We start from the raw sequence: 10,795 nt of genomic DNA, 5'->3' as shown, positions 1-10,795 counted from the left end.
ATGCTCCTCTAATGAATAACCTATTTATGGTCCAACCAATAAACAGAAACCCCTCTTAGGACAATGAGAGAGTGTAGCCCTTTGTTCAAGTCCCATAGACATCACTTAAGGGAACACTAATCTACTTACCCTGAAGATAGGTCGGTCTTGTCCCTGAAATGGTAAACATATTGAGTCAGCGAACTGGCCACCCTCACCCATATAAATCAAAGGAAAATCCCTCGTGAACAGGAGTTCATAATATACTAAGGATTAAGACTAAGTTGCCTAGGTCATTTTATTGAAATAGAAGTCTAACTAGTTAATGCTATTACATCTAATGGTTACTATTTTATAGTTCGGTCTTATGCAAACTCATTGCATAGGATACCCTCACTCGCATGTCACCTACATGAACACATTGGGTCATTGCGTTTGTATAAAATACAAAGTGGGTCGTATCCATAATATCACCTAGGATAAGGTACCCAGCTTTATCCTTATACTATAGATCCTTTAGGCTGTATCTTGAACATTGATCCTTGTATGTCTCCACATACAGTTTAAGACTCATAAGGCAACATTGGATGTTAGTTTACTGGATTGAGGGTTATTAAGACAAAATAGAAAATGACACATCTATAACTTTTTATTGATGATGGTCAATTAATAACATTTACTATCTACGAGTTTTAGGGCATAAAACCCAATATTGCATACCACGGCTTGATTTTCTATCTCTATCTCTTTTTTTTTCTACAGTTGTTATTTATATTGTGTAAAACGTTGAAAGACTCCATTTTATCCATATGAATGCATCGACAGTTTATCTTTTATCCATCTCTCCATCTTTTACCATGAGCAACTAATTTCTTTATGGGTTCAGAAGCATTGCAACTAACATGAACTAAGTAAAGCTTAATCATGCGTTCAACTTGTTTTATGTATGCTTTATAAACTATTTGAATAAGTTGAAATATTGTTTTAAATAGAATGAATCTATTGTTCTAAATAGAATGAATCTATGTTTGAGAAAAGAAAAGGATTTAAACTGCATAAAACCGAAAGAGACTATCTTTAGAAATAAAGAGACATCTTTTGCATCAAATACTCATTGCATGCATCTTAGAAATAGGATATGGTGGCTAAAGACACTGAGAAGTGTAGGTTATGATTTTCGAGTGATTTACTAAAACACATGATTTATGCAGTTACTTGGGAATTGTTAGTGAATATTTTTCTCAATTCTATCTTTATTCATTTGAAATCTATATCTCTCTGCATAGACTGTTTCATTTACGATTTTGATACCCATCACATCCATCAATATTTATTTTAGCGATAAAATAGAAACAAACTCATTGCATATTTAACAAACAGTTTGCATCAAGATCGAAACGATTATTGTCAATGTATCAATAAAACACAACCACTAAGTTCGATCGTGGACTCACAAGAATTCTAATTGGATTTATATTTGGGTCTAACTAGGTAAAACAACGTTTATAAGATAGTACAAAACAATTAAGTCATCATATAGATAAAATGCATCAAAATGCATCAAGTTTTTTACCACCTTCAACCCTTAATAACAAACATCCTTATGTCATACACTCCAAGTTTACTTCCTTAATTTAATCTTAAATTTAAGAAAAAGGAAAAGAATCAAGGACTTACAAATCAGTACCCTCTTTTTTTTAATTTTTTCCTTAAAATTCAGCTAGAAGTCATCAGGAGAATAACTGAGGGTATTTGGTTCTCATTTGTTGCTCACTTTCTCAGGTTGCTTCTTCCACTGCATGGTTCCTCCACAACACTTTAACTAGTGGGATTGTCTTCTTTCTCAATACTTGTTCCTTTCTATCTAAGATTAGTACGAGTTCTTCCTCATAGGATAGATTTTCCTTAAGTTGTAGTGGTTGTGATTCTAGAACATGTGATGGGTCCAGAACATATTTACGCTATTGGGAATGTCCTAAAACTCGTATTTTGTAAACATTAAGCATATTCTATTCATAATAAAGTTATTATTGAGACTTCATTCAATAAAGGTGTTATTGAATTGCATTCATTCATAAATCCAATAAACGAACCCATGACTATAACATGAATATTTAAACTTTATGTAGAGACATAAAAGAGGATCAAGTTTTAGTATATAACCAAAACGGTCCATAAGTATATGGATGAGGTTGGATACCCATACAATCAGAACACTTCAGTGGGAGATTAATAATATATATGATATATTATTTTTAGCTCTCATGTCCCTTAGAGTTCACACCGTGAGGTCCATGCTTGGCTTCGTATCACTTTTACCGCGACTGCTCCATTCAGAAAGTGTTTGCATGGGTCAATAACCAGGTGAATAGGAGAAGTAGTCCATAGTAAGTGGGTGTAGAAAATGTGTCAGCATATCCTTTTGTCTCTTCCATTAGTTTGAACTGTTAGATTCTTATGTTGCGCATGCTATTGTTTTTAGGTGGCATTATCTAGTCGTTTTTTGCAACTATCCCCTCAGAGGGTTGTAACATAGGATTCGAAACAACTCAAACTTTAGAAATGAATAGGGTTTCTTAGTTTCATCTTGACTATTGTCTTGCAATTCGAGGGCTTGTTCATATCATTCTATGAAATCTAAAAATGGAGGGTCACACTTACAAGAGTTACTAAGAGTTAGTAAGTTCTTGAACGAAAATGGTAACTAAATAACTAATAGAATAAAGAGTTATTCTAGAGTCAGTGAATGAGTATTTTACTGTCCCTCGGTAGCATATATTCTGACTCACTAAAGTCTCATTGCAATTAAATAGAGAATTTGGGTACTTCATTTCTTTTGGCTAAAATTGGATTTAGATGCAATTTTCTAATAGGATTTGTTTATATTTCAACATGTCAAACTCAATAATTCAACTCTTAGCTACCGATAAATTTAATGGTGAAGGTTACTCGAACTGGAAATCAAACATAAATATGATACTAGTTATTGATGACCCGAGGTTCGTTTTAACAAAGGAATGTCCTCTACTTCCCAATTCAAATGCATACAAAAATGTTCGGTATGCCTATGACAAATGGGTCAGGGCTAATGAAAAGGCCTAAGCCTACATTTTAGCAAGCATATCTGATGTGCTCACTAAAAAGCATGAAACCATGGTCACTACTAGAGAGATCATAGAGTCGTTATAAGGGATGTTTGGACAACCATCCTTATTAGTATGACATGATGCAATAAAATATGCTTACAATTCTCCCATGAAGGAAGAGACCTCGGTTAATGAACACGTTCTGGATATGATGGTCGACTTCAATGTAGCAGAAGCAAACGGTGTTGTCATAAACAAGAAAATTCAAGTTAGCATGATCATTAAATCTCTTTTGAAGAGCTTCTTAACCTTTCGCACAAATGTTGTGATGGATAAAATTTATTATAACTTGACGACTCTCTTAAATGAACTCCGGACCTATCAATCATGAATGAAAAATAAAGAAGGGGAAGCAAATGTTGTTACCCAAAAGAAGCTTAAAAAAGGATCGGCATCTGGTACAAAACCTTCTGAAAAGAAGTCTGATCCTTCAAAGGATAAAAGTATCCAAATTAAGAACAAGGGAAAAAGGAAGAACAATACTCCTGCTAAAAAGAAGACAAAGTACTTATATCGACAAATGCTACATTCTTAGAGGAAGATCACATAAGAAATCATCAACCTCCCAGTAAAATGGTATTAAATGAGATGTCCAAAGAATCTACAAATAAATAAACAAAAGTTGTTGATCAAGCTGGTCTTTAAACAAAATTTGTTGATAAAACTGGTCCATTACATCTGTCTAATGAATTGAGAATGCCTCGACGTAGTGGGAGGGTTGTTCAAAAGCCTGACCGATATATGGGTTTAACAGAAACTCAAGTCATTATACCTGATGATGACTTAGAGGATCCATTGACCTTTAAACAAGCAATGGAAGATGTAGATAGAGACTAATGGATAACATAGACCTTGAAATGGAGTCTATATACTTCAATTCTGTCTGAAATCTTGTAAATCAAATAGATGGGGTAAAACTTATTGGTCGGATTTACAAAAGAAAACGAGACCAAACTGGTAAGGTACAAACCTACAAAGCCAGACTCGTGGCAAAAAGTTTTACCCAAAGAGAAGAGGTAGACTATGAAGAAACCTTCTCTCATGTTGCCATGATTAAATCTATTATAATACTTTTATTCATTGTTGCTTTTTATGATTATGAAATATGGCAAATGGATGTCAAGACAACCTTTTTGAATTGTTATCTTGAAGAAAGTATTTATATGTCTCAACCAGAAGGATTCATTAAACAGAGTCAAGAGCAAAAATTTTGCAAGCTCAAAAGATCCATTTATGGGTTGAAACAAATGTCTCGATCCTGGAATATAAGATTTGGCACTGTAATCAAATCTGATGGCTTTGAACAAAACGTTGATGAACCTTGTGTTTACAAGAAGATAGTCAACAAAACTATAGCTTTTCTTATACTTTATGATATCTGACTCATTGGGATAAGATAGAATTCCTTGCTGACGTAAAGAGATGGCTAGCATCATAATTTCAAATGAAAGACTTAGAAGATACATAGTATTTTCTTGGGATCCAAATAGTTCGAAATCGCAAGAACCAAATGTTAGCACTATCTCAAGAATCTTATATTCACAAAATGTTGCCAAGATATAATGTGCAAGATTCCAAAAGAGGTTTGTTACCTTTTAGACATGGAATTCATTTTTCTAAGGAATAGTGACCTTAGACACCTCAAGAAATTGAGAATATGAAAAGAATTCCTTATGCATCAACAATTGAGAGTTTAATGTACGCTATGTTGTGCACACGCCCAAACATATGCTTTGCGGTCGGAATAGTCAGCAGGTTCCAATCCAATCTTGGATATAGTCATTGGACTGCCGTTAAGAATATCCTCAAGTATCTTCAGAGAGCGAGGATCTATATGCTCGTGTATAGCACTAAGGATTTGATCCTTACGCGATCCACTAATTCTGATTTTCAGACCAATGTAGATTCTAGGAAATCTATTTCGGGATCAGTATTCACTCTAAATGGAGGAGCTATAGTATGAAGGAGCATCAAATAGAGTTGTATTGCTGACTCTACCATGGAAGCTGAATACATAGCTGTATGTGAAACAGCTAAAAAATCAGTATGGCTAAGAAAATTCTTGGCTGATTTGAAAGTGGTTCCAAATATGCATCTACCAATCACCTTGTATTGTGATAATAGTGGAGCAGTTGCCAACTCAAAGGAACTTAGAAGCCATAAACGTAGAAAGCACATTGAGCGAAAGTATCATCTCATCAGGGATATAGTACACCGAGGAGACATAATAGTCATGAAAATAGCCTCTAAAGATAATCTTGCTGATCCATTTATGAAGGCCTTCACAGCTAAAGTGTTCAAGGATTACCTGGTAGGACTGGGACTACGAGCTTCATTAATCTAGGGCAAGTGGGAGAATGTAATGTAAAGGGTATTTAGATGCCTTAGTTTATTATATTTTTTCTCTCATACTCAACATTGTATATTTGTAAATATATTTAAAACCCACTGAGTTTTAATCCAAGTGGAAGTTTGTTAGGAATGTCCTGAAACTCGTAGTTTATAAACATTAAACATATTCTATTCACAATAAAGGTATTATTGAGACTTCATTCAATAAAGGTGTTATTGAATTGCATTCATTCATAAATCCAATAAACAAACCCATGGCTATAACATGAATACTTAAACTTTATGTAGAGACATAAAAGAGGAGCAAGTTTTAGTATATAGCCAAAAAGGTCTATAAGTATATGGATGAGGTTAGGTATCTTATCGTGGGGATACTATGGGTGCAACCCATTTTGTTTATTGAAACAAACGATGTGATCCCAAAGTCGTTCATATGGAGACATGCGAATGGGGGCATCCTATGCAAAATACATTTGCATAAGATCGGACCACGAAATAGTCACTTTTCTTTATAACAACCGTCTACTGTTAAAATTGACTATTTCAAATTGATGACCTAAGGTAACTCATCTTAATCCTGAGCTAACTATGGACTTCTATTGATTCGGGATTATCCTTTAATCTGCATAGGTGAGACTAGTTCAACATCACTACTCAATAAGCCTCCCATTTTAAGGGTAAGACCAAATAGATAGCTGGGGACGTAGTCTTGCAATACAGGATTCACTCCTACCCGTCTTAGGGTCAGCAAATAGGTTGTTCTTTTAACTATTGACTCTTGGTCTTGAACAAAGGGGCCCTACCCTCTCGTGACAAAGAGGAATTTGGTTTATTAGTTGGACCATAAACCAATCGTTCAATAGAGGATCAGTGGAAACTTAAGAAGCAAGATATATTATAGGAGTAAAACGGTAATTTTGACCTAGCTGTAAATAAGAACGACCTGTGAAGGATCGACTTACTGATTATGGTTAAATCAAGTGGATAAAAATATATCTACAGTAAGAAGAGTGCAACTACTGAACTATAGTGGTGTGTCTTGGTAGTTAACATATAGTGATTAATTTGGTTTAAAAAGTTCAGTCAATTAATCTCAAATTGTTAGAGCTCATGATCTGTAGGTCCATTAGGCCTGTTTAGTAGCTCATAAAAGGATTAAACCTTATATTAAACATTGAGTGAATTTGAAATGTTCAAATTCAAATTAGGGTCTGGATAATTATATTCGATATAATTAACGTTTAAATTTATTGAAAGTAAACGTATTTGGAGAGTTCAATATATTTAAATATTGATTACATGAATAGGGAATCATGTTTGAATTAGGTGTTTTATTAATTTAATATTTGATATTAAATTATTATTATTTAATTAATTAAAATGGTTTAATTATTTATTTAATGAATTAATAAATCAATTTCAATTTTAAAATTCAATTTCAGAATTTGAATTTAGATTTTAATTGAAAATTAAATAAAATAAAATTAGAATTGAAAAATTGTTTTAAATCCATAGTGGATTTTCCCCAAATTTGAACACCTAATCCATTAAATTAGTGATATTTGAAGTGTCAAATAGTCATTTATTCCTTTTGCATGTTTATTTTGTTTAAATACTCCATAATTTGTTTGAATTATGGCATGCAAATTTGAAAAAGGAAAAATAGAACTCTGTTGAAGAAGAAAACTATTTTCTCTCTAATTCAATCCCAAATTCACCTTCAATTGGAGTTCTACCACTCAATCTAAGGCCTGAGATTAGTAGAGAAGACTCTTGTGGAGGTCTACTACAAGAATTGAAAGTCAATTTCGTGGAGATTGCAAAGAACAAGTGGAAATCATCAAAGTTATTCAGACTGAAACCCTATTGTTGGAAACTATGATTATGCATGCTTGTTACTCAAATTAATGGAATTAAAGTGTTTAATGATTCTGTTTGCTTTTGTATTATGCATGTTAACTTTATCATACGCAACATCGACAATTGGAACACATCGTGAATCCTGGAAAGCTCCATCGGCAATGCCAAACGGTAGGCCGATGATCCTATGCATTCCAGGATTTCATAGGGTCTTATATATCTCTGACTAAGTTTTCCTTTCCTACCAAAACGTAACACTCCTTTTCAAGGAGAAACCTTCAGGAAAACTCTATCTCCCACCTTGAATTCTAGTTCTTGATGGCGTTTGTCATCATAACTTTTTTGGCAATCTTGAGTGGTCTTAAGTTTCTCCCTAATAATTTTAATAGTATCCAAAATGATTTGCACCAATTCTGGACCGAGCAACTTCCTCTCACCGACTTCATCTCAACATATTGGGGTCCTACATTTTCTCCTATACAAAGCTTCATATGGAGCAATTTCAATACTTGAATGATAACGGTTATCGTATGCAAACTCCATCACTGGAAGATGAGAATCCCAGTTAACCTTGAATTGTAGCAAATAAGCTCGAAGCATGTCTTCCAAAGTATGAATAGTCCGTTCTAACTACCCATCTGTCTGGGATGAAAGGTTGTGCTAAACTTAAGTTTAGTACCGAGAGCTTGTTCCCAGCTTGGCCAAAACTTAGACATGAATCTTGAATCTCGATCAAAGATAATCAATACTGGTGCTCCATAGCAGCTAACAACCTCCGCTACATACATCTTAGCCAACTTATCCAAAGAATAAGTGGCTTTAACTGGTAAAAATCTCGTTGTTTTAGTCAACTTATCAATTATCACTTAGATGCCATCATGACCATTCTGAGTGCGAGGACGTCTAAACAGAAAGTCCATGGTAACATGCTCCCACTTCCATTATAGCACTGGGAATGGATTTAGGAGCCCAGTTGTTTTCTATCGGATTAGTTTAACCTGCTGATAAATCATGAACTTCAATACATATTCAACCATACCACGTTTCATTCCAAGCCACCAGTAGAACTATTTCAAAATCCGATACATTTTAATACTACCTAGATACATCATATAGGCTGAGTTATGGGCTTCCTCTAAAATATTTTTCTTTAAGTTTGTATTAGGAACACATACACAATTATATCTTATATAACTCTATCATTTCTCACATCATAGTCTGTCTAATAGCCTTGTTCCACTGTTTCTCTTATCTGCTTCAACATTTCATCATCTTTCTATGCCTTACAATCTTATCAATTATGTTAGGCCTTACCTGAAATTGTGTAATTAAACCTCCCTGGTTATCTGCTGCTAACACTTCATTGAAACTCTTTAGTTCACACAAAAGAGATGATCTAATATCATTCAATGAAACTTTCGAGCATAATGCCTTTCCACTCAAAGCATCAGATACCACATTAGCTTTACCTGGATCATAATCAATAGTACAATCATAATCTTTGATCAACTCCAACAACCTTCTTTGCCTCATATTTAACTCTTTCTAATCAAAGACATACTTCAAACTTTTATGATTTGTAAGTATGCGACATTTTTTCTCCATACAAATAATGTCACCAAATCTTTAGTGCCAACACTACTGCTACTAGCTCCAGGTCATGTGTTGGGTAGTTACACTCGTGCCTTTTCAATTGTCTGAAGGCATAAGCTATCACTTTACCCTTTTTCATAAGAACATACCCTAAACCCTTACGGGAAGCATCATAGTAAACTTCATAATTAACACCAGGTGTAGAAAATGTTAGAATAGGTGTTGAAACCAATATCCTCTTTAATTCCTAAAATCTCCGTTTGTAATCCTCTATCCACACAAATTTAGCATTCTTCTTGGTTAATGTTATTAATTGAATGGCCAACTTTAAGAATCCCTTTACAAAGCGGCGATAAGAACTAGCTAAACCAAGAAAACTACATACCTCAGTCACTTTCATGGGCTGCTCCCACTTAAATATTGCTTCTATTTTCTGTGAATCCACTGAAACACCTTTAGTTGAAATCACATGTCCAAGGAACACCACCTGCTCGAGCCAAAACTCGCATTTTCTGAACTTTGCATGCAACTTCTTATCTTGTAATGTATGCAACACTATTCTAAGATGCTCAACATGTTCTTCCTTATTCTAAGAGTAGATCGGTATATCATCAATGAAATATCCTATTCATCAAATCCATGAATGCTATAGGTGCATTAATCAACCCAAACGACATTATTAAGAACTCATAGTGCCCATATACCTTGTTCTGAATGTTGTCTTTAGGATATCTGATTCCTTAATTTTCAATTGATGGTACCCCATCTCAAACCAATCTTAGAAAACATTGAGGCATCTTTTAACTTATCAAATAAGTCTTCAATATGTGGCAAAGGATACTTGTTACATATTGTTACCTTATTTAACTATCAGTAATCAATACATAATCTTGGTGTATCATCCTTCTTTTTCACAAACAATACTGGTACACCCCACGGAGAAACACTGGGTCTGATGTAACCTTTATCCACCAATTCTTACAACTGAGTTTTCAATTCTCGTAATTTTGTCAATGCCATTCTATATGGTGCTTGAGAGTTCGAAGTTGTTCCAAGTACTAAATCAATGGCAATAATATCTCTTTATCAGGTGGTAATCTTGACAGATCATCTGGAAAAACAGCTGGGAATTCCTACACCACTGGTATCTCCTCTAATCTTAACTTCTTATCAACCTGTTTGTTTATCACATGAGCTAGTTAAGCAGTGCAACCCTTCCTTAGCATCTTACTTGTTTTCAACACAGAGATCAAATATGCAGGTAGGATTCGTCTGTCACCTTTAAAATTCACTTCGGCTTTTCCAGGTTGTTTAAATACTACCTCTTTTTTAGGACAATCTAAAGAGGTATGATATTCTGAAATGAAATCCATCCCTAGAATTACATCAAATTCCTGGATATCTAGGGGTATTGATCTGTAGATAATTCACTTCCATCAACACATATTGTACATTCTCTATATACATCTTTGGCAAAAAATGTTCCACCCAATGGCATACTAATAAACAACTTTTCTAGTAAACATTCTAACTTTTTATTTGCACCCATAACAAACACACATGACACAAAAGAATGTGTAGCACCAGGATAAATCAATACATGAGTAGGTTTATAAAAAACAAATAACATATCAGCCACAACATTAGGTGTTTCATCAGGCTCCTATTGGGTCATTGAAAAAATATTCCCCTGAGCACGAGGACGGCCCACTGGTGCCTTCTGCTTAGCACCACTTGAACCCTCGCCCTTGGAAGCTGTTGACACATATGGCTGATCAACTGTCTGAGAAGTGGTCTTTTGACTATTATTGCCCTCTTACAGTAATTTAGGACAATTTTTGTGGAAGCGTCTAGATTGTCCACAG

The sequence above is a fragment of the Benincasa hispida genome, chromosome 11 (assembly GCF_009727055.1).
Source record: "Benincasa hispida cultivar B227 chromosome 11, ASM972705v1, whole genome shotgun sequence".
Classification (NCBI taxonomy): domain Eukaryota; kingdom Viridiplantae; phylum Streptophyta; class Magnoliopsida; order Cucurbitales; family Cucurbitaceae; genus Benincasa; species Benincasa hispida.
The sequence above is the reverse complement of the archived record's forward strand: the minus strand, read 5'-3'. Positions refer to the sequence as shown.